Source organism: Gopherus flavomarginatus, chromosome 1, assembly GCF_025201925.1.
Source record: "Gopherus flavomarginatus isolate rGopFla2 chromosome 1, rGopFla2.mat.asm, whole genome shotgun sequence".
Lineage (NCBI taxonomy): Eukaryota > Metazoa > Chordata > Testudines > Testudinidae > Gopherus > Gopherus flavomarginatus.
In genome coordinates, this window is record NC_066617.1 from 105,808,719 (window position 1) to 105,834,904 (window position 26,186).

At 42.7% G+C, this 26,186-nt stretch overlaps 1 protein-coding gene across 5 annotated transcripts in view; it reads right to left on the reverse strand.

Annotated features, from left to right (window-relative positions):
* CHST11 (carbohydrate sulfotransferase 11) overlaps positions 1 to 26,186 on the reverse strand; it is a 257,487-nt gene that overhangs the window by 144,840 nt on the left and 86,461 nt on the right. The window lies entirely within an intron of this gene.

Below are 26,186 nucleotides of genomic sequence, written 5' to 3' on the forward strand. Positions count from 1 at the left end.
CCTAAATTTAAGCACCTGTGTCTCCCATTGTTTCCAGAGGGCCAAATTACCCACTGTGCCCAGCATGTCTGAAAATCAGGCCATTTCCAGTTAGATGCCCGACGATGGATCTAGCATAGCCTCCTAACATTAAGCACCTGGATTTGAAGTTTTTGGCCTACGGCTTCAGTTTCTTGCCACCACAGACAGATAGTAGCATGTGTGACATGAACACTGGCTCAATCAGAATTTTTTTTTTTTTTGCACTGAATACTGTATCTTAGATAAGAGATCCAACACTTGACCTCTTCTCCTGGACTGTGCCAGTTGAACAAGCCAAATCAAGAGTGCTATGTTCGTCCAGTTGCACACAGGCAAGTTTTCAAAAGGTCTGATCTATGCGTTTCTTACTATAGTTAATTGCAGTCATTTTAGTACTACCAGAGCTTGCAGGGAAGGTTTTTAAACTTGGGCCCTGATCCTGCATGCAGGCATACACAGCAGACCCTTGCACCCATGCAGACCCCCAAATCTTCAGCTTTATCAAGAAGGGTCCAACCCATGTGGAATGGATTGTTGGACTGGGGCCTCATCCTGTACATGCAAAAATCAGATTAAAATGTGCCTTAACTGGAAGAAGGGACTCCTGAGTGTCGAATAGCATTAACTAGAGTCAGACAAAAGTATTAATATAGTTATGTACACCGCTTACATAAAAGGACTACAGTTTCTTTCAGAAACATCTCAAACCAGCACATTGTACAATAGTACTATTCTGCAGCCTTTGGGAAATAGTTATAGAATACAGTGGTGCATTTTTTCAGTGAATGGAGGTAGAGCCAGTACTTAATACTTAATCATAATTAATATTTCAAGTAGTATGAACAATGGAAGAGTCTCTACAGAGGTGGTATAGAACATCTAGTTTCAGTTTTGAAAGAAAATAGATTCCCTTGTCCACTTGATATTTATCTTAAAATTAAAAGGTAATTATCTAATAAAGTGACACGCTGCCTTTCCTCTGAACACAGAAAGACGCTGTGGGTTTTGTAATGAGAGTCAGATGTATGTGTCTAGTAAACAAAACATGCTAAATGTTTTGATTTGTCTTCACAATTAAAATATTGGATGTTACTACAGGCTATAATTTTAATTTACATATTTAAATACCTGACTAACTTCCAGACACTTAGTCATGCAGCTAAATATTTTAATTGCTAAATTTGTGCTATGTTTATTTTACAAAGTAAGTTAAAATTGTTATCTTTAAAAACAAAATTCCCTTGTGATATAACACCATAGATGATTAATATTGAAACCATTTTTAGAATATGCCTTTTCACCATTTCTTCTATTTGTAGTTTTCAGTTCCTTCAGTTTGGCCTTTTGAAAATAGATTGGTCTGTCTCAGTTTTGTTTTCAGCCAGCGTCTGTTCAGTTTCATTATCTGGCTCTCTTGCACTAGCAAAATGCTTCAATGTTTGCATTGCATACCCTGCAGGGGAACGTTTAAAAACCCCTTAAAAGTTTTTTATGAAATTAAAGAAGTGAAAAAACATTTCTAGCAGCTTTTGTAAAACTTTGCGGCATTGAATAGCAAAGAAATCTAAATGCATTACGAACATGAATGATGGATTTGCCTAGATTCACAGACCCATTGTACACAAACATTTAGGGAAAATCCCATCCTTGCTTCTCTGTGGTATACCTGGGTGAAGGAGAAGTCAAGAGACAGAACCAATCTGTTGCCTGGAAGCCACCCCGCAGGTAAATTTAAAAAGGAAACACCTTTCCCTCTCCCCCACCAAACGTGGCAGCATTTAAACTATGCTGCTTTCATCATTTTGGTATCCTTCCTCCCCAACCATCTCCTCTCTTTTCAGTCATCATAACTATAGCATCCCTCCCTGGCCAGTAAAATCCCTCTGCTGAAGCTCACTTAGGGCTCGGCTACACTTGAGAGTTGCAGCGCTGGTGATGGGGTTACAGCGCTGCAACTTACTCTGTATCCACACTTGCAAAGCACAGCCAGCGCTGCAACTCCCTGGCTGCAGCGCTGGCTGTACACCTGGTCTGCTTGGGGTGTAACGAATCCAGCGCTGGTGATGCAGCGCTGCTCATCAAGTGTGGCCAGCAAAAGCACTTTTACTGGCCTCCAGGGTATTAGGAGGTATCCCAGCATACCTTTACAGCCACTCTGCTCATCGTTTCGCACTCCACTGCCCTGGGCTCAGGTGACCTGCCTTTTAAATGCCCCGGGAATTTTAAAAATCCCCTTCCTGTTTGCTCAGCCAGGTGTGGAGTGCAATCAATCAATCACTGACCATGTCTCCATGCCCCAAACGAGCCCCAGCATGGAACACTTGCAAGCTGCAGGACCTCATCAGTGTTTGGGGTGAGGAAGCTGTGCAGTCACAGCTGCACTCCAGTGTAGAAATTATGATACCTATGGCCAGATATCAAAGTCCATGCTGGAAAGGGGCCATGAACGGGACACGGTGCAGTGCAGGGTTAAAGTAAAGGAGCTGCGAGTGCCTATTGCAAAGCCCATGCGGGAAACCGCCACTCAGGTGCTGCCCCCATGACCTGCCATTTTTACAAGGAGCTGGATGCAATACTTGGGGGTGACCCCCACTGCCAATCCGAGGACCATGATGGACAGTTCAGAGCAGGGAGAGGAGTGGGAGGGTGTAGAGGAAACTGAGAGTGAGGCTACTGAGGTGGTGGGAGACACCCCAGAGTCCCAGGAGGCATGCAGCCAGGAGCTCTTCTCAAGCCAGGAGAAAGCTAGCCATTAGCAGCAGCTGGAACTTGTTGGTGAAGAAGCAGCACAGGAGCCAGTTCCCGGTAAGCAGCTTTTATTTTTAGGATGGAACTGTTTTGGGAGAGGAGGGTGGGGGTTATGGCTGCCTGCATGCATGCCTAGATGTGGAATAACCCATTGATGTGGTCTATCACGTCGCGGTAATCGGCCTCGGTAATCTCTTCAAAAGTTTCAGCCAGAGTGTGGGCAATGTGCTTGCGCAAGTTTATAGGAAGAGCTGCCCTGGTCCTTGTCCCAGTCAGGCTAACGCGTCCACATCACTGTGCCGTGAGGAGTGGAGGGACCATTGCTGCACACAGGCAAGCTGCATAGGGACCAGGGCGGAATCCACATTGCTGTAGAAGACCCTCCCGCTCTTCCCAGGTAACCCGCAGCAGCGAGATATCTGGCAGGATAAAATCCTGTGGAAAATGTAGGGATAGTGTTCAGTGCAGGTCTGCCCCAGCTGCTCTCTGCTTTCCCCAATGCACAGAAACCCCAGTGAGCCCTGACTCAAGCAGCTCCCCTTCCCAGGTGAGCCGCGGCAGCAACATGGCTTCATTAATCACCCATTCCCCATTACTCACCATGTCTTCGCTGCTGTGGCCTCTCTGTGCTATGTTTGCTATGTGTAAATGATGCTACAAATAGTCCACAAACTTCTTCACTGTGATTATAAACAATGCAGCCTCTGTAATAAACGTTTCTATTTCTGTTTTTTTTAAGTGTCCTTGAATCCTCCAGCCCTGTCACAGCCTGCTGAAAGACTACAGAACTTGAGGAGGAAACCAAGAAAAAGTAAAGAAGATTTGGTGAAAGCAGTTATGAATCAGTATGCCAGAGAGAATAAGAGGCTGCAGGACTGGAGAGAGAAAATGCATCAGTGGAGGGAAACACAAAGCAGGAGAAAGGAATTGGCTACCAAGAAAAGCACAAAGCAGCTGATAAGCCTCCTGGCACGCCAAACAGACCGTATGCAGTCACTAGTAGCCATGTGACTACTAGTGACTGCATACTAGGTAGGTAGGTAGATCACTACCGTGCTAACCCCCCACCTCCCCGCATCCCAAAGCTCTCTCCCTTGTGCCCCACTGTTTGCTCAAAACCCCCTTCTCCAGCATCCTGGTTCTTACCACCACCAGCTGCCCCCAACACCTGTACATTCACCTACCAGCCCTGAGAACTACGACTCTTACCTTATGCACTCAACCCCCATCACCATGCAGCATATTAATTCTGAAGTGCAGCAGGCATTGCACAGCACTCCAGGCAGGACATATTCAAACCTCTGACCCTTACAGTTCAGCACCCTATCCCCCTGCCCTTTTATGTACTGTATTTTGAATAAATGATTTCTTGGCTTTTAAAACAGTTTTTATTATTGCAGAAAGTGAAACATACTGTACCCCAAGGGAAAACCAGGCACTGCAAATAATTGTAACCACTGCACTTCACTCCCCTTGCAAGGCACCAAACATTACTGTTGGCTTTCAGCCTCAAATTGCTCCCTTAAGGCATCCCTAATCCTTGTAGCCCTGTGCTGGGCCTCTCTAGTAGCCCTGCTCTCTGGCTGTGCAAATTCAGCCTCTAGGCGTTGAACCTCGGAGGTCCATTCCTGACTGAATGTTTCACGCTTCCCTTCACAAACATTATGGAGGGTACAGCACGTGGACATAACCGCAGGGATGCTGCTTTCCCCCAAGTCTAGCTTCCCATAAAGACATCTCCAGAGCCCTTTTAAACAGCCATAAGCACACTCCACAGTCATTCTGCACCGGCTCAGCCTGTAGTTGAACCAGTCCTTGCTCCTGTCAAGCTTCCCTGTATACGGTTTCATGAGCCATGGCATTAACAGGTAAGCGGGGTCTCCAAGGATCACAATGGGCATTTCGACGTCCCCTACTGTGATCTTGTGGTCTGGGAAAGAAGTCCTGGCCTGCAGCTTCCTGAACAGGCCAGTGTTCCGAAAGATGCGTGCATCATGCACCTTTCCAGGCCAGCCTGTGTAAATGTCAATGAAACGCCCACGGTGATCCACAAGCGCTTGGAGAACCACAGAGAAATACCCCTTCCGATTAATGTACTCGGATGCCAGGTGGGATGGTGCCAGAATAGGAATATGCGTCCCATCTATCGCCCCTCCACAGTTAGGGAAACCCATTTGTGCAAAGCCGTCCACAATGTCCTGCATGTTCCCCAGAGTCACGGTTCTTCTTAGCAGGATGCGATTAATGGCCCTGCAAACTTGCATCAACACTATTCCAACGGTCGACTTTCCCACTCCAAACTGGTTCGCCACTGATCGGTAGCTGTCTGGAGTTGCCATCTTCCAGATTGCAATAGCCACCTACTTCTCCACTGACAGGGCAGCTCTCAATCTCGTGTCCTTGCGCCGCAGGGTGGGGGCGAGCTCAGCACACAGTCCCATGAAAGTGGCTTTTCTCACCCGAAAGTTCTGCAGCCACTACTCGTCATCCCAGACTTGCAGGACGACGTGATACCAACACTCACTGCTTGTTTCCCGAGCCCAAAGGCAGCGTTCCACGGTGCTGAGCATGTCCGTTACTGCCACAAGCAATTTATTGTCACGCGCATCAGGCGAATCGATATCATTGTCGGACTCCTCACTGTCACTTTGGAGCTGAAGGAATAGCTCAACTGCCAAACGTGATGTGCTGGCGACATTCATCAGCAAAGTCCTCAGCAGCTTGGGCTCCATTTCTAACAGAAATCACGCTGCAGACTCACAATGGCGCCAAACTGCTGGGATGTGTAGTGATGCACCACGGGGCGTTGGGACAGGAAGCGGAATGATCCGCACCCTTCTGTCCCCTTCCCACAGCGCCAAAATGGGATGAGGTGCTCTGTGGGATAGCTGCTCACAGTGCACCACTCCCAACAGCGCTGCAAATGCTGCAAATCTGGCCACACTGCAGCGCTGGTAGCTGTCAGTGTGGCCACACTGCAGCTCTTTCCCTACACAGCTGTACGAAGACAGCTGTAACTCCCAGCGCTGTACAACTGTAAGTGTAGCCATACTCTTAGCAAATCCTTTGCAAATCACTTTGCAGCTAAGCTCCCCCTTCTGCCCAGGACCTCTTCCCAAAGCAGAGCCAATACAGTACACAGCCTTCAAACATACCTTCCTTAAGCTACTTTCATTTATATTTATAATACAGAAGCAGAGAGGAAGGGAACGTTTCAATGTATCCAAGTGATCAGATTTTGATTAACCAGCAGCTGAGACACAGATTCCTTGTTCCAAACCGTTCAATCACACTGGACAGAAAAAAAGTGCAGTGTGCCATTCCTTAATTTATTATATCATTTTTCATTTCCATTAATTATGGTTAACAGTAAAACACATACAAGTCGCCCTCCCTGGTTCACTTAACAGGCAGATCTTAACACAGCAACGCCTTATATGAAGCAGCAGCTGTCATAAAGCTTTAAAAAATTATTCACATATCATACAAGATTTGATTCCCAGATGCATATGAGCAATTACAAAAAATTTCACTCCCAAGCAACAGCTAAATACCAATGGGGCTTCAGCCATTGAAACCATTAAATCTTTATTTTGTGAGTCCCAATATTATTTCATTGATTCATTTTTCCAATAAAGTCTTTAAACCAAGATTTAGGAATTAGCACAGCAACGTGGCATCTTAAACACAGGGCTTAACTCCCTGTTTGTCAGTTTCAGTAACAGGACATGCTTACACTGAGTGGGATTATATACATCTGTTTGGGCACACCTTGGAAATAACTGTTTGGGATTGGTCTTTCACATCTGAATAAACAATTTGCTTCATAAAATATTTCCCTTACCAAAAACAGAACACACACTTCTCGTAGACATGTCCCTTCCAACTCTGGTAGGCTACTTTGGGACTAAAATAAGTGATACCCCTACAATTTGGTGTCCCGTTTAATTTTCTTGTTGAAAATTGACATCAGAAATAAAAAAATGACAAAACTGAGTTTATAGAAAGAGTCCTTGACACTAGAAGAAGAAATCCCATGGGATTTTAAATTTTCTACATTAATTTTGTGTGTCCCTTTGACCCTATGAGTCTCCTAATGCCAGAGGCTCACTGGTATCACGTGATGAGTTTCCACTGGCCTAACCAGTTCAATATACGCCAATTCACTGATGTTAAAATTTGTATCTAACACATAATTGGAAAACTAATAACTCACTGATTATTAATATCATTGTGAGATGTGTGTATGGGGTGTGCACTAAGAGTTCTGGCTATACACTGGAATTATGACTAAAGTGTATTTAAACCAGGCATGTCAGGGGGAATTGGCAATCAGGTCTGCCCTAGATAAAGAAATGTGTTTTGCTTCTCTGACTCATGCAGAGACAAAGAAAGGTCTATTTACATATGAGGTCAACAAAGCTATCAAGCTAACAAGCATGGGAGGAGACAGCTTGGTGTCTACACTGCAAGAGGGAAGAAAAGTTTATGTAGGCTATAAAGACAGGGGATCTGAACCTCAAGTGATAAGCAACTGAATCATCTGATTGTATACAATATTCATGTATAATAAAGGTATAACAAATGTGATATTTTATAGCCTTGTAAATTGTATATATTAACACTGCAAAAGGAATTATGGATTGTGGTGGGGCGACTGCCCCACACAGGGAGAAGAAGGGGTTAAAAGTAGCACCAGACAGGCTGCACAGAACTAATAAATCAGGAAAGGGCTTATTGAGCCCACCAATGGGGGAAGGCTTGCTGGAGCAGCCAATTAGGGCCAGCGAGGACCACATATAAAGGGCTGCTCAGCAACACAGAAGGGAGTCTCCCCCTAGAAGACAAGGGAGGAGGATTGGCTGCCTGAAGATAGAGCGGTGCTGGGCACGGGCAGCAGAGTGTGAGGGTGAGCTGCTGGCTGACCACTGCCAGGCTGGGACCTTGCTACAAGGGCTGAGAGGGTGCAAGAGCTACGGGGGAAGCGGCCCAGGGAAAATAGGCAGCAGGTTGGAGGAGGGCAGTAAGTGGCTGCTGGCTATGGGGTCCCTGGGTCAGGACCCAGAGTAGCAGGCGGGCCTGGGTTCCCCTCCCCTTGCACCCCACTTGCCAATGAGGAGAGTGGCTGCTATCCAGACTGAAGTTTGCCCCTGAGGCGAGGGGCTGGATCTTGGACTGCAGTTGGCCACTGAGGCAAGTGGCGGGACAAAGGACTGCTGGTTCCCTGGAAGGGGGGGAAATACCAGAATGGGGGCACAGCCAGAGGACCATGCCCAGAAGAGGAAACTGCGGTCTGAGGAGCAACGCAGGTCCAAAGAGTGGAGACAACAGTGACGGCGGATGTGACACCACTAGCTGAAGGTGCACCGGAAGGGCTGAGAGCGAATTCCCAGGACGGCCAGCAGAAAGCGCCGGGGTGGTGAGTTGAACTCTGTTATATGGATACTCATTAATATTATGCTTTATAGTCTTGTCACCAAAGAAAGGGAGAAACAGGTCTCTCCCACACAGGAGAGAAAGCAGCTATCTGTCTCTGTCCAATGAAATTAAGCAAGGTACAACCAAAAACAATGGAAGCCCTATTTACATTCAAATCAGGAAGGGGGTGGGAAGATCACAGGACAGCAAGAGGTCTTCCAGCCTCTTGAAATTAGGCTTGTACCTTGCTAGATTAAGTTTTAGACTTTTCAGATGGTTTCTCTCACCAATCATTCTTCTTTCCAGCCACATCTGACTTTCCCATAGTCAGGACCTTCCACCAGACTATAAGGTGCTGACTTCCCTTGGTCAGCCTAGATGAAAGATCTTTGTCTGTCTAGTGATGGATGCCAAAATGGCTGTCTGTTGGATTATATCTGAAAGTTCAATGGCCTTGGTCAGGATTGCACCCCTGAGGTGTAACAGTATCCTCTTAGTTTAGGTCTTTGTCACACATTTTGTCCCACAATTGGACAGTGGCAAAATGGGAGATGCTTTTATAGCTACAAATATATTTTTAAAATGTTTCTTTTTCCAAAAGAGGTGTATTTGTACCAGAAGCACAGCAAGAAACTGGAAATACAAACATGATTTACCCCAAGTTTTCCTATTCTCTCCCAAAGCAATCACCCCATCTATTAAAGGCCAAGTTCATCCCTGCTGTAGTTGGCACAATATGATCAAATACACATATCTACTACTGTGTATAATATGATGATTTCCCTGAGGCAACATTTCTTATGATGTGTGTCAATTTCTTCAGGCCTATTCTCATCTACACTATGGCCTCTTTACACAGCTCTGGCAGTGCAAAGGGCACTTAAATTGGGTTTAAATTTCTGTTACACCGATTTTAAGACCCCTTTACAGTCTCAGTAGTGTAAAGAGGCCTTCCTGTAAATGAAAGTAAGGCCCTTACTCTTTATCAGGTGTTTTGTTGATTTACTAGATATCTTTCTATAAACCGCATTAGTTACAGCTGGAAGCTCTGATTAACAAGCAAAAGCAGTTTCTGCAGAAACTGATATCTTACAGTGCTCTAATAAAACACCAGATGAAGACAAAAAACCTGCCAACTGCCATAAAAAACACTAACAAAAGACAATTAAACATTTTACACTATAGTGTATGTAGCACATGGCTTACTCATGATTTTTATCCCAATGGTCTATTGCACTAACATTGTCTTTCCTTTCATCCTCATATTAATGAGCCACAAGATAATTTAACAATAAATCCTCAAAACAAATTTCCACTTGCTCCTTCTACACAAAAAGCAGCATTACTTTGTCCAGTATATTACATTAAAGAAAGCACTGTTGAACATCAAGCACCAGACAAGCTAATGCACTTGTTTATAAAAGTTTATAATTTTATCAGTTTAACCCCAAATCTGCAAAGCACATGCTTAACTTAAATATGTGCTTAAATTCCTCTCTATTCAGCAAAGCCGTCATGTACATGTTTAGCTCTCACTGAAGTTAATGAGACTTAAGCATGTGCTTTGATGTTTAGGAGCCTCATTACAAATTGGTCCCAACTAAACCTCAGAATCAAAACTTTGCAGAAAATTCAACTCCTCATACACATTTAATGAATTGGTTCATAAGAACAAAAACTTAAGAATGACCATATTGGGTCAGACCAATGGTCCATCTATCCCAGTATTCTCTCTTCTGACAGTGGCTGGTGCCAGGTGCTTCAGAGGCCCTGAACAGAACATAGCTATTATCAAATGATCCAACCCCTTGTCCTCCAATCCCAGCTTCTGGCAGTCTGAGATTTAGGGACACCAGAGCATGGGATTGCATCCATGACTATCTTGTCTAATAGTCACTAATGGACAAATCCTTCATGAACTTATCTAATTCTTTTTTGAACCCAGTTGTACTTTTGGACTTCACAACATCCACTGGCAATGAGTTCCACAGGTTGATTATGCATTGTGTGAAGAAGTACTTCCTTATGTTTGTTTTAAACATGCTGCCTATTAATTTCATTGGATGACTCTTGGTTCTTGTGTTATGTGAAGCGGTAAATAACACTTCCCTATTCACTATCTCCACACCATTCAATTCCAGGCAAATTGGTGGAAACCATAGTAAAAAACAGAATCACCAGTCACCTAGATTAACACCATTTGTTGGGAAGGAGACAACATGGCTTTTGTAAAGGGAAATCATGCCTCACCAATCTATTAGAAGAGATTGAGGGTATCAACAGGCATCTGGCCAACGGTGATCCAGATGAGATAGTATACTTGATCATTCAGAAAGCCTTTGACGAAGTCCGATATCAAAGGCTCTTAAGCAAAGTAAGCAGTCACGAGAGAAGAGGGAAGGTCCTCTCCTGGATGAGTAATTGGTTAAAAGATAGCAAACAAAGGGTAGGAATAAATGGTCAGTTTTTGCAATGGATAGAGATAAATAGCAGGGTCCCCCAACTATCTGTACCGGGACAATGCTGTTCAACATAGTCTAAAATAATCTGGAAAAGAGGGTAAACAGTGATATGGCAAAATTTGCTGATACAAAATTCTCAAGATAGTTAAGTCCAAAGCTGACTGTGAAGTGTTACAAAGAGATCTCAGCAAAACTGGTTGAACAACATGATTGATGAAATTCAGCGTGGGTAAATGCAAAGTAATGCACATTGGAAAAAATAATTCTAACTACACATATATAATGTCTTCTAAATTAGATGTAACCGCTCAGAGAGCTTGGAATCATCATGGATACTTCTCTGAAAACTTCTGCTCATTGTGCAGCATCAGTCAAAAAAAAGCAAACAGAATGTCAGGAACCATTAGGAAAGGGATAGAAAATAAGACAGAAAATATCATAATGCCACTATACAAATCCATGGTGTACCCACACCTTGAATACTGTGCCCAGCTCTGGTTGCCCCATCCAAAAAGGATACTGTGGAACTGGAAATGGTTCAGAGAAGGGCAACAAGGATTGATCAAGGATCTGGAAGATTAAAAAGACTGAGACTGGTCATCTTAGAGAGATGAGTAAGGGAGGAATATGAGAGAGGTCTACAAAAACATGACTGGCATGGAAAAAGTGAATAGAGAAGTATTATTTACCCTTTCCCAGAATACTAAAACCAGAGGTCACCCAATGAAATTAACAGGCAGTAGATTTAACCGAAGCAAGAGGAAGTACTTCCCCCCACACAATGCACAATTAACCTTTGCAACTTGCTGCCATGGGGTATTGTGATGGCCAAAAGTATAAGTGGGTCCAAAACAGAACTAGAAGAGTTAATGGAGGACAGGTCCAACAATGACTATTAGCCAAGATGGTTAGGGATGCAACTCCATGTTTGGAGCGACACTAAACCTTTGACTGCCAGAGGCTGAGCGAATGGATAATTCCAACTACCCTGTTTTGTACACTCCCCCTGAAGCTCAGGTACTGGCCACTGTCAGAGACAGGATACTGGGCTAGATAGACCATTGCTCTGACCACTGTGGCAGTTCCTATCTTCTTATAAACAAATCTTACCTCTGAGTTAAGACAGCACCAGTACAATAATGACCCATATATAGTGTCTGCTTAAATTATTTCAGACTAGGAGAATTCATTGATAGCTTCTAGGAAAATATATCCAGACATGTTGGTGTTAAAAGCAGCAATTTGATCTCAGATATACGTCACATTAACTATATATAGTGCTCCCTAGCATACCAGCATTCTCTAGTATCTATGCAGAAAGCATGCAGATATGTAACGTAGTAAGGTTCTGCCAAAACAACTGGCAATTCAAATTTACATCCCTCAAATAAAAACACACTTTGGAAGACCGAGTTAGGGAGAAGAGTCGAAGCTTTGATATACCATGGTTCACATGCCAAGCCAGCTGTGGTCCTTGGACTTGCTTCTATAATCCTATAATTAATGCTTTTACCAGCCAGTCTCCTCCTCAAGTTATGAGGGTGGCAATTTACTTTGCTTCCAGATTACTAGGCCACATGACCAGCTCTCAGCAGAGTGCGCTAAAAGCGCTCCAGGTAGTACATTTGGTGGGGACCTAGCTATGTTGCCTTCAAGATGCATCCTGTGACATTGCACTCTATATGATTTTATGAAATATGCTGATGAGTGTGAATATAATGTTACTAAAATATGCTTCATGCAAAAGGTCTCTTGTAAGGTAGCATTACAAAGTTTATCTACTGAGTGTGGTCATCCTATTAGTATGAATGTATCATTCTTGTATCTGAAACTAGATATATGAAATATAACTCTGAGGGCCTATTGTAATTATGCAAAGTGTGGGCCATTAATGGTGGTTTGGAATCTTGATGGCTCCCAGGACAATTGTCTGTAGATGGCTCTGTTTTACTTGCAAGTCTTCCTGTATACATGCGTGCTGGCAAATGGGTAATGAAGTCTTACAGTGACATGTGATCATGTCACCCGAACTGGAATCCATCTTTAACCTGGTGCTTTTCCAATGAGAAGAAGGGGTGGGAACCCAGAGAGGGACAGAGGATTCCCACCTTATGCAAAAGTTATATAAGTGGGTGGGACAGAACAATGGGGCACCCATCATGAGAAATCCCCTAACTACTATCTGAGCTGGAACAAGGGCTGTGCCAGGGAAAAGGATTGTGCCCAGCTAGGAAGGCATCCAGTCTGTGAAACTTACTGAAACATCTCTGAGAGTAAGATTTTATCTGTATTCAGTTTTATTACTGTATTAGGCTTAGATTTACGTGTTTTGTTTTATGCACCCCATTGGGAGTTGGGCATCTGAGTGTTAAAGACAGGAGCACTTCTTAAGTTGCTTTCAGTTAAGTCTTCAGCTTTGGGGCACGTGGTTCAGACTCTGGGTCTGTGTTGGAGCAGACTGGCATGTCTGTCTCAACAAGACAGGGTGCTGGAGTCCCAAGCTGGCAGGGAAAGCAGGAGCAGAAGTAGTCTTGGCACATCAGTTGGCAGTTCAAGGGGATTTCTGTGATCCAACCCATCCATATCCAATGTTCAAATACTCTGAAACAGCTGAACTCAACAATGGTTAGATGAATATAGGGAGAAAATTGGCAGATACTTGGGTGAAGTACTTCTTTTCTTTGCTTCATGCACACTTCAGAAATTTTGGGAAACTGAAAATTATTCATATTGAAGCATATGAAACTACTTAGACTGTAAGCATTTCATAGGACCCCTGCTAAGCACTTCCACAATACAAATGATATGGCTTTTATTTTATTTCCACATCAACTCCAAAATTCATGCTCATACACTTTAGAAAAGCTAGCAGAAACAGAAAAGGCAGGTAGTGCCTTTCCAGAGCAACTACATGACCTATAAGATGGAAGCCCAGAACTCTTGAGTTCTAATCCTACCTATGCCAGTAACTGGAACAACAAACAAAAGGAGAGAAAGAAAAGTTAGAGATGAAGAGAAAAAATGATGAAAGGAAATGGAATAACAAGCATCGTAAAAATAAAATTAAAAGTTCACCTCCTTGTGAAATGTCAGAAAGATGGGTGAAAATAATAATGTGTATTTGTCAAAATCCTTTTGCAGATCAGGTGATAGAAGGATACCATGGCACAACAAGTGAAAAAGATAATTACTGTTTCTGCCATCGTAGTTAGAGAAATGAGCAACTGACATTTCAAATAGTGTGCTCCTGCATTCAGAAGCCACTTATGTTGCCCCCATTATGTAACACTGTAGATGTCAAATGTTGGCATTCTCAAGACTTCTGTGGAGTACCAGTTCTCACACTACTATCTAGTGACTTTATTCTACTGAGTAATGTTTAATTTACATTGTTTGCACTATTCTAATTACTCCCTGTTTGCAACGTAAAGCAAAACAAATGTAAGGAAGTTATCACTATTGGCAGTTTCTTAAATTAACTGTATCTCATATTACAAACATTTGAAAAAAGTTCTAACAAAATATTAATTTTTAATTTTCATTAAATTGGTTCAAAGTACAATGACAAAATATCCTAATACAGCATTGCTTAAACCGATATGCATAATTCACTCACTTATTAAATCTGTGTTGAATACAAGTTACTTCATCTTGTGAAGGAAAAATATTGTGTCTAGTGTGATCTACAAGGGAAGAATGCATCCTCAACACAAGTTTGAATGAACAGCAAATAAGAGATCATTCAGTCTGATCCAAAGCCCACTGAAGACAATGGGAGTCTTTCAATTGATTTTAAGAGGCTTTGGATCAGGTTCTACTGTCAGTTTTATAGGAAAATAATCAAGGTAGGACAATTTGAAGGATTTCTTTACTGAATTGAACTCTCTACAAATAGTGACAGTTATCAGCACTTCTCTATGTAGTAGAAAGTAGGTTCTCTTCCCAGGTATTATTGTTGCCTTAGTTCATCTTCTTCATGGTCAGTGTTAATGTCATTCTATGGAACAATCATTGAAGAGAAGGTAGGTTAGCACTTTAGCCCCGGTGGTCAACTATCTGGATTGTTGGATTTCTATCAGTCCAGGGGCTCAGCTTTGTTATTCCCAACTTGGGCTACAGTAACCAGGAGCATTAAAATGGTACAGGGTCAAGAAAGCGACCGAAATTTTCAGCAGCACAATCATGTTTATTCATCAATTACTCACAAGTTAAACACTAAAAAACAAACAAAAAACCCAATAATAGCCCAGCACAGATGGGTCAGGAAGGAAGAATGCTCTTGTGGTTAAGGCATGAAGCTGGTTTCTATTCCAAGTTCTGCCACAGGCTTCCACTGTGACCTTGAACAAGCCAGGGCAAAGTTTTCAAGCTTGGATGGCTAAAGCAAGGCACTGAAACCCACATTCACCTACTGTACAGTGCCTGGTCCATGATTAGGGCTCCCAAGCTCTATTGTAACATAAATACTACGACGACGACGTCGTCGTAGTTTCTTAGATGCTAACCACCCACAACTTCCACAAGTCTCAGTCTCTCTCTTGGAAATAACTCTGCTGTTGGGTCTACATGAATCTGTTTTCAATACAGATTCAAGGGCCATCCATTTAGGTTCCCAGTGTACACAAAGTGATGGGTAGGGTTGCCAGGTGTCTGGTTTTTGACTGGAATACCCGGTCGAAAAGAGACACTGGTGGCTGCAGTCAACACAGCTGACCAGGCCATTAAAAGTCTGGTCGGCAGCACAGCAGGGCTAAGGCAGGGTCCCTGCCTGCCTTGGCTCTGTGCAGCTCACAGAAGCGACCGACACATCTGTGTGGCCCCTACGCACGATCAGGGAAGCTCCAAATGCTATCCCCACCCCAAGCGCCACCTCCTCAGCTCCCATTTGCCGGAAACCATGGCCAATGGGAGCTGCAGAGGTGGCACCTGCGTGCACAGCTGCCTGGCCACGCCTCCACCTAGGGGCCAGACATAGTGGCTGCTTCCTGGAGCGGCATGGAGCCAGGGCAGGCAGGGAGCTTGCCTTAGCCCCATTGTGCTGCCAACCAGGAGCTGCCTGAGGTAAGTGCTTCCCAGCCACAGCCCGCATCCTGAACTCCCGCCCCAGATCAGAACCCCCTCCCACATCCCAACCCCTTACCCCATGCCAGAGCCCCCTCCCACACCCATAACCCCTCATTTCTGACCCACACCAGAGCCCACACCCCTAGCTGGAGCCCTCACCCCCCTCCTTCATTCCAGCCCCCTGCCCCAGCCCAGTGAAAGTGAGTGAGGAGAGAGCGAGTGATGGAGTGGGGGGGGGGGAGCGGCAGGGCCTCAGAAGGCCGGGGCAGGAGTGTTTGGTTTTGTGCAGTTAGAAAGTTGGCAATCCTAGCAATGGGGCTCAATCCTGCAGTACTCTGCGTGCATAAGACCCATGATATTTGAAACTACACAGCTGAAACTCAAAATGTTTGAAAAGGAGTCTCATAGGAACTGAAATTTTCCCAGAAAAAGTTTGTTAGAGCCTCAAGGGCTGAATATACCGTACTGCATTTTAGACAGTTCTGTAGACATCTTCTGTCTCTCAACTTAACATTTAAAATCAGACGGAACAAACGTGCCATTAGTAACTGGCTTTCTGCTGCAGCAAAACACAAGTGTTCCCTAATAATTCACTAAACATGTCAAACTGTTCTGTAAGATTTCATTCTAGTTGGTTGGGAGCCAACTGCAAGGAATTTTCTGAAACTCACCAGTAAAAGTCAGAAGCTAACCAATACAAAGACCACCTTCATTTCAAGCTTTGTTAATTTCCCAGGGCCCACTCACAAACACATGATGTAAAGGATGCGGAACATTTTTAAGTGTTTATTTTGTAATAGGAATCTCAAGCATTGTGACTGAATGCATTAAGTACTGCTACTGTACATAAATCTAATGTTTAAGTAACATAGCTTTGTATGGTTTTTCCCCACAATGAATTCAAGCACTTCATAATTTAGCAGCAGTTTGCTAAGATTTATTAACAATAAAATCTTGGTCTTTGTGATTTGTTACATTCAATCAACGATTTCTGTCAAAAATATTGGTCCTTCGTCTGGAAAACATAGGTGCTGGTATTTATGATTAAATGCTTGTCTAGCCTGTTTTTATTTTTTTAAGGCAGTATTGTAATTGCTTCTTGGGACTTGAGACACCTATTTGTAGAGCAAAGCACTTTTTATTTTATGCAGTGCATATAAAAGTATTATAGGCATACAGTGAGTTTATACTTTTAAGCTGCATTTATAGAGAGACAGATTCTGCCATCCTTACTCACAACGAGCAGTAATTTACCACCCAAGGAGTAAGGTATTACTCACTGTAAGAATGGGGGGGGGCAAAAATATATCAAAACACTGCCAGCGTTATTTATTATTATATGTATTGCAACAGTGCCTAGAGGCCCCAATTAGGGACCAAGCCCCCTTGTGTTAGACAGAGTACATCCATATAACAAAAGAGACAATCCCAAGAGTTTATTATCTTAGTGTATGACAAAAGACAACAGAAATGAAGGAAAAAAGGGAGTACAAGGTATTAGTGAACTAGTTATCTTTGGTATAAGTAGCGGAGTCATTAATTTTGGTTTCCAACACCTGTATATGAAAGACATTTATTAACTCCAATTTATAGATGGGGAAACTATGGCAAAGAGGTTAAGAGACTTGCCTAAGGTCACTCAGCAAGTAAGTCAAGAAGGCCTCGATTCTCAAAAGGTATTTAAGTACTTAACTGCCATTGAAATCAATAGGAATTAGCTGCCTAAATACCTTTTGAGGATCTGAGCCTTATAGACTTATTAGCCTTGTGTGCCAGTTCTGAGCAAATAGCACTAATTGCAAACATTCTGACCACTTTCCAAAGAGCAAAGCATTGTTTAATTGCTTTTTACCCTAGCTGCTTTTCTAAATTTGCATTTTATCCCGTGTTGGTTGTTCTAAGATTTGCATAGGGGTAGATTTATTTAGGCACAGGGGAAGTCAAAATTATGCACCTTTGAATGTGGCATAAATTAACAGAGCATTTGTTGCCTAAGCGAACAGTGACTCTTGAGGAAGTTTTCCAGTAATTTTTGACCATTCATCTGTAAGGAATTTCTTTACAAGATCATCAGAGCATTCGGACTTTATTCCTTCCTCCACACATACAGTCCTCTACTTTCAGGACTGACTGATGAGAGAGTTCTCTAGGTTCCTAACGGTTACCTTGTACATAAGCATACTATTATCCTATAAAGCCCCCTATTGGGAAGCTATATATATTATAGGCAGGGATGGTAATGCTATTAAGGTTGCCTAATACTTCCTGTTGTAAGACTTGTTTGCAGTTGCTTTTCATATTGCCAACCTTAAATTATTCAGGCTGAAGATTTTCCATGCCATGTATCTGCCTTGGGCTGATTTTATTTATTTATTTATTGAGGAGGCAGGAGTTTGGGCTAAAATGGCTTAGCCATTTTCAAGAATAAGCTTAGGGAAAAAATGTTTTGCCCATGTTAAAAAAAAATTCAACTACTTTGTTCAGAAGCCCTAATGTCCCCATTCTGTGGAGCAAGGATTTGAAATTCTGCAGGGGGAGTGCTCTGGTGTCAAGGATGTGTCTTTTGCTGTCATCATAAAGAAATGGCCAAATTTGGACCAGTTACAGGCCTCAAACGGTTTCAGTTTGTTTGAGAGTTTGGCAGCTAAATTCTCCAGAGATTCTGTCTGCATTGAGCATGCTCCATATCCTCACTGCTCCTATGGGCCACCTGGACTGCACATGCAGCATCACCACAGAGCAAACGAGCATGCTCCAGCCCAAGACTTGAAGGGCAGAGCAGTACTTCCCTGTAATTGCTCCTCCTGGCCACCAGGGAACTAAGACTAGGGAGATTGTCAGAGCTCCCCCTGCCGGCATCCTGGCAGTGTGGAAGAGGAAAGAGGAAACAGCCTCACTTGAATGCTAAGGGGTCAGAAATAGGGGTAGGAGTGGGAAAACAGGTAAAGAGGGAGCCTGGAGCCAAGTGATAGGTGTTGGATAGAAGGGGAATGCACCAGGTTAGAGGGAGAGGGATGGATACAAGCAGAGTGGGAAGGAGTTAGGAGCTGAAGTGGAGGAATGGAAGGAGCACATAAAGAGGGAGGTGGTGGATAGAAATAGAGGACATTGACAGAGAGCAGAATGGGACAGACATAGGGTAGTGGCTCTCAAACTGTGGGTCAGGACCCCAAAGTGGATCCTGATCCCTTTTTAAACGGGTTGCCAAGGCTGGTGTTAGACCTGCTGGGGACAGGGCTGAAGCCCCCCAAGCTCCACTACCCAGGGCTGAAGCCTGAGCGTGAGCCCCATCATCCCAAGCCCAAGCTCTTGAGCTTCAGCCCTGGGTGGCGTGGCTCAGGATACAGGCCTCCCGCCTGGGGCTGAAGCCCTTGGGCTTCGGCTTTGGCCCCCTTCCTGAGGTCGTGTAGCAATTTTTGTTGTCAGAAGGGGGTTGCAGTGCAATGAAGTTTGAGAACCCCTGGTCTAGGGCACAAGGACAGAAGGATCTACACACCAGAGCAGACACACACCCTACCTTTATTTGGACATTTACTGACTCTTGAGTGCTTGACTTTGCCACAATGTTCTTCTAAAGTAGTTTTTTGACGTAACCTATATTACAGCAGGTCACAAGTTTTCCCTTGTAAACACCAATTCATTGAAATCAACAGGTTCTGTGAGAACATGTAGATTTCATTTAAACTTCCAGAAAAAGAAAACTGCCTGCTATCCTGCCATCTCACCCACTAACCTCCCCAAGTCCCGTGGAAGCTGCATCTTTGGGCTATAAGGCAGCACGAAAGCAGATTGAAATTTTTTTTATCCTGAATAAGGACAAAAAGGTAAAAAAGTTGACTTGTTTTGGGAAAACCGAAAGAGAAATTTTCAAAAAGATTCTATATTTTTCATGGGAGGGAAAAACTATTTTCCAGCTAGCTCTCATCTATAGATTATAGACAGACAGACACACACATTTATCCAAATTTGCAGTCAGAGTACTGCTGGTATATCATGAGTATAAATTAAAATTATCTTTCTGTTCCTTATAGTTTGTCTCCACTTGCTTAATGCAAGCTAGCACAAGCCAGTTTTTGTTTGTTTTTTTCTGGTAGAGGTCTAACAATATAGACAGGTATGAAAATTTCTATTGGAGATATATAGATTTCTACACACATCTTTCTAAATGTTCCGGGTACCTATTATTAGCAAATGCAGATAAAGGTGCCTGCAGAATCTTTTTACAACTAAGTGCTGAATATTCCATTTTGTTCTTATCAGTGATATCCAGTAAGAGTTTTCAACTCCATAAAGAAACATTATACAGCATCTTGGCAATGTCAATTCCAATAAACATTGTGAGCCAAGTTCAACGCTGGTGTAGGACAGAATTCATCTGAAATCAGTGGCGTTGTGGCACTCACTTTTACAACAGCTAATTTTGGCCCTGGGTCTTTGAAAGCAGAGAGAGAGATAATGTTTTGCATGTTTCATTTTCCCCTTCCCCAGCAATCATTAATCACTGTGAACTGCCAGACTGGCTATAAAATATAATGAGTGGAGCTCACTTAAGAAGAGGGGAGAGAAAAAACTTTAAAGGAAGGGAATTTCTTTGGTGAAATATAATTTTTAAAAAAGCAGTCATCCTGAAATGTGGTCAAAATGAGAAAGACGGCTGCTCCAGCTGCATCCTATTTGAGTTACTACACTGTGCTCTTTCTCAACATTCAGGATGAAACCAGGAATCATCATATTTGACTTGGTTATACTAACAGGCCCAGCAGGGCTTCTCCTGAATCAAACAGAAAAGAGAATAAAGCTGCACTGATTTTAAGCCAGAGCCATGTCCTCAAACTTTTGGTTTTGATAGGAGCTCCAGGGAGATGGGATCTCTAACCAAAATGCACATACTGCTCATCTGATGTTATTGTAAAGCGAAACAAGAAATGAGGGCACTAGGTATCTTCAATAACAATGGCCCACCCGCAATGTATTCAGATATATAAAGGCACAGCAAATGTAATGTTGTACCTCTGGTATTTTAGTTCACTCACACCCTTTCCACATTTAACTGTAATAAAAAAAAAACTTCTTTTGAAACAATGAAACATTTTATAAAGGCAGAAAGATAAAATATTAAATCCTATAGTAATCATTTCCAGAGCAATCATTCATTATGTCAAAGAGGATTATGGTTGCAGCTTGGGCAATAAGCAGCAGAAACAGATGAACTCCTAAGAAACAAAGATCCTATTTTCCTTGCTAATGTTCGAATCGAATGTAGATATCAAAGCATTAGAAGAGGACTGCAGAAATTAAGATCCTGATCCTGTGAGGTGTTCACACCTTCCACCTCGGAGTTTAAACCATGTTCAGCCCCATGGGATAGCTGAGCACAATCAACTTCCATTATCACCAAGGAGTCAACAGACAGTGAGAGGCACTCAGCTCCTTGCAGGATCAAACCCTATATGAAGTAAAGACTAATTTTTTCCCCTAAACAATGGGGCAGAACCTCAACTGGTGTAAATCTGCATATTTCCATGGACTCAAAAATGGTGTTACATCTATTTACTCCAGCTGATGGATTTGACCTAATATGCTTCTTTTTTCCCCCCTTATAATACACCAGAAGCTCTTTAATTCCCTTAGTTTATTCCAGTAGATCCCCAAAATTCAGAATTTGAGACGAGGAAGATGTTTTCACACTCTCCTCTGTCTGCTTTAACATCCAGCCATACACAGAATTCTATTGTTTTCATATGTAAGATCATGGATTTCTCCTCATGCAGCAGCTTTGAAATATTCAAACCACAGATTCTACATATGAATAGCACATTGTCAATGTCCCTAGATTTACAGTGCACTTTGGTGCATAAAAGACTAAGATACACATTAGCACTATAAAATTTAATCTCAATGAGCATAATTTGTATTTCCATTATGGGACACAGCCTTATAGCTGTACTTGGATGACAGAGTTAACACTTAGGATCTGTTTTCGGGGACACCCTGCAAAAAAATACAGAAAAACCATTCCGAGCTATACCTTACTAGACTGCATTAGCTTTCAGTGCCTGCTTATCTTTCAGCAATTCTATTTCCCTTCTTTATCTACCTCCCCTGCCCCCTTCATTTCAATGAGTTCAATTAAAATCTTGTGATGCCACACTATCATGTCTTACAGGGACACAAATGGATGGGCCAAATACATCATTCTGTGTCCTGAAGGCACAATTGAGATTAAATGAATAAAATGAGATCTGAAAGCATTTAGAACTATTTTCCTTTCAATGTGACTATTCACGAAAGTAGCCATCACAAAAGGCCCATTTTCCGATATCAACCCCAGTTGGGTGCTGAACAGATCCAGAATTGGACACTGACTGAGGGCTCTATTCTGCATCTCAGATACATGCTATGTATCAAAGTTCCTCATAGTAATTTAGGCAAGGGAGTTGCTTAAATACAATTGTTTCCTGTGCATTAAATACCAACAGAGGAACCTCTCTGGGTTTTGGAGGCTGTTTGCTAAGTACTAGAAAGCATGGGTACCAACCAACCCAAACCTCATTTGAATTACTCACATCTCATTATTAGTATACTTTTGTCATGTTAACACAAAAAAAATCTTTAAGTGCCTCAAACTTGTGAAACACCTCTTTGCTTTGATGGTGAGGTGGTGGATGACTTTGCTAGATCCAGGAATCACTGGATGAGGTTCTATGGTCTGTTTTATGGAGGAGATCAGACTAGATGATCATAATGGTCCCTTCTGACTTCAAAATCTAACTGGGCCAGATCACCTTTCTCTGATCCATATTTGGAAGGGGCCTTCAGATGTGTGGCTCTCCCCCCTTGGCAGAAACGGCTGAGCCTTATTTCAGTACAACATTGCCTCTCCTCCCACCACTCCACCACATGCCTGGACCCTGCAAGATGTCTCTCCATGCATCTAGGATCCATCCATTGGCAGTGGGAGGAGACTGGGCATGCCAGAGGGAGGAATGGGTGGATCTAGGACAGACTCACATTGACCTCCATCCACCCCCATAAAAAAAAAAAAAAAGGGTTCTTAGAAAAATAGCACAACTCTGCCTCCCATTAACCTTTCCATGGAGTTCCCATTTCCTCTTGGGAATCCTGAAGCATTAAACTGCAAGGTGAGTCTCTGTCAATTTGACTCCAATGGAGCCATGCCACAAGGAGGTTCGGTAGATCTACTGCTTTGGCAAACAGCCTCTGTGCAGATGATCCAAGCCTAGCCAGGATCCTTCAGACTTCTTCCCCATTTTCCATGGGGGGCAAACCCTATCTACTTAGTGTGAAAATGTTGTGGGGGGTGAGGGTGGGTAGGAGGAGGGGATCTCTGTAAGGAGATCCTTGGGGAGATTTCCTTCCAAAAAAGGCCCTTCCTGTGGGTTTGCACAAGCAAAGGAATGATTTGGCCTATTATATATTCCTCACTCATCCAATGAGATTACCACCCCAGGCAAGCAGAATTTTGCAAGACTAACAGCAAGACATAGCACTTAAAATGTAAATTGTTATATAAAGTGTTATATAAACATTAACAAATAAATCTCATGGGAACAGGGGTGCATTCTCTCTCCTCCTCCCCCGTATGAGATTATCAGAAAAGGACTCCTTGATAGCAGTCAAGCCAGATGTACGATGAGAATAGTCTCCCTTGTGACCTTCTTGCATTTTTTACATCCTGACAATATGCAGGAAGAGCACAGTGAATGAAAAACAGGGAAGGAAAGGAAACTCAATACTTTCAACCCTCAGGAAGGTTCACCCTGGGTTTTTACTTCATCTCAGCTGGCTCACCCATCCCAAATTAAGTTAACACAGACATGAATACTGCTACGAGATAGTCTAGAATGCACACAAGTCCAGATCCATATGTGTTCAGCCACCGCAGAAGAGAAAGGAGAGAACAGGGTCCAGAAAGGTATGTCGACACTGCAGCTGGGAGGTGAGATTCCCAGAGTGGACAAGCTAGCACGTTAAAATATAGTAGTGTGGATGTTGCAGCACTGGCAGTGGCTCAGGCTAACCACTGAGCTTGGACGCAGTAGGTCAGGCAGGCTTGGACTTGGATGGCGAGTCCAAGTTCCCACCAGTGCTGCCACATCAATACTCACTATTTTTAGCTCATTTTTAGCTTGAGCTGAGCTAATGTGAGTCTAACTACCGGAGCTTGGAATCACACCTCCTAGCTGCAGCATAGACGTTCCCCGAGTATATTTTTCCTATTACTTGGGATCATTCAAGTCAGCTTTGAATGGTGGGCTCAGTTCAGAATTGCCATTCACCTCGTGTAGTCATGTACACCTAGGCAAAATGCCTGTAAAATGACACCAAATAAGAAGAGCAGCAGAGCAACAGTGATTTGGACTGTATCCATCCACCATAAGCATCCGTACACACCTGCCCGCCTTATTTCTTCCAACCTCACCTCCGTCCTTATTTTGGTGGCTAAACAGTTGTATTCTGCTCCTCCTCATGCTTCTTCTTGCGTTTGCAGTGCTTGCCGAGCCACCTGATAGCAGCTTCATCAGCAGAATGAAGGGCTCTAAGGCCACCATGAAGTCTGGCTAGGTGACACCCATTGACAACATGCCCCATTGACTGAGGGAGGCCATGCTGACAAAGTGGATCATTGAGCAGACTCTAGGTGCAGAGTTGGCTGCACATATTCTTGGCCAGTTTGGAACTTGTTCAAAAGAGTCCAAAGGTGACGTGGCAGGTCAAATGCCAGCGGTCAAACAGTCAGATCAGTGACAAGGAGCCCAGGAAGGAAATCTCTGTCTGCAGTGACTGGGCTAATCCCTTAGCAGTTGCAAAGCTCTGTTTCTAAATGTTTAAGTACATGCATTTGCCAACTTCACTTTTGGTTTCTTAAAATACTTGCAGACTTTGCAATTCACCTTCCACCACCATTTACATTACCACTCAGCCATTCAACTATTCCAGAAACGTTAACACAAAGAGGGATGCAAACAAGAGCAAGGGGGATTCATTTTAAAATGTGAGTGAATATTAGATGGAAAAAAATATTTTGCAATATTTGTGTGTCTCTAAATTTCTAAGTCTACGTATGCGTGGGCAGGATTTTCTCCTAAAGGCTTATGTGATATAATAAGATCTTGCAGTGCTCTACACTGGGGGCTGATTTTGTCCATAGTCCTTATGAGTTGAAATAAGAAAACTATATTTAAATTAAAAAAGTGTACCATTTTATCACAAATACATAATACAAATCACTGTTTAATTAGTGCTTTATGTCAGCCATTGACATGAATGGCAGATATAAATGCCCTTTGAATAGCAGTCTCATAAGTCTATCACTTCTGGGCAATCTTTACATTTTATGCTGAAAATTCTATTTGTCTTGATTAAATATTTATCAGTGGTTGTCAGGGAGACACATATGAAGGGCTGTGTTAGGTGTTATTTCTCAAATGAAAAAAAACTTATTTGGCTTCACATTATAAATTATGGACCACATCCCCAGCTTATGTAAATCAGCGTAGCTCCATTGAAGTAAATGGATCTCTGTTCATTAAATAAAGACAATCCAGGCCAGATTCTTAATTTGCCAAAGGAGGGATCTGTTGAGATTCCTCACACAACTCCTCAGCAGCAACATGACTAACATTCACATTGGGAACAATACCGCATGTGCTGATGTATTGTTACACAGTGGAAGTTATAAAGGGAAAGTTGATATTATATTGACCTTAACATAACATGGTACAATATACATTTATTACCAGACATCAACGTTTTAGAAAGTGATTATTGATTTTGGATGCCTCCATTTCTGAAACACCTTAAAGGGGGATTTTTAGGGGGCAGATGCTCAGCTTAAAAAGCATCTCAAGCTGGGTGCCCAAAATCACTAGTCACTTTTGGAAGTCTTGTCCAGAATATAATACTGAATGAGTTAAAAATCTATTTTCACCATGACATTCCGATCTGACAGCTGGTAAATACTACAACTTAAAGTGACACTTTAGTGAGAGATTTCCTTTTGCATGGCATCCGTATATACCATAATATATTGTGTCCTGTGTAGATATTTGAAATCAAACAATTGTATTTTATCATTCTATTTTTGCATCATTTTGAAATATACATTTTAATGGTCTCCTTTGTTTCAATTCTCTCTCTTTTCCCCCTCTCTACTTTTTTCTGTGTACTTTATTGCAGCTTTTCCCAGGCTCTTTCACCTCTAATTGTTAGTCCTCTATAAATTTCACTCCATTTTTTCCTCTATCACCATTCTTTTTTCAGATACCCTGTTACTTCAGAACCCATTTCATATCCATTTCTTCCTCCCTCTTCAGTTTAATAAAATTGTCACTAATCTCTCCCCTTTTTCCTCCCCCCACTTTATCCTCCCATCTCTAAACTCTTCTTATCTTTTCCATCCCAATCCTTCTGTTCCTGAATTATTCCCCTTAATCCTCTGGTCCTGCCCTT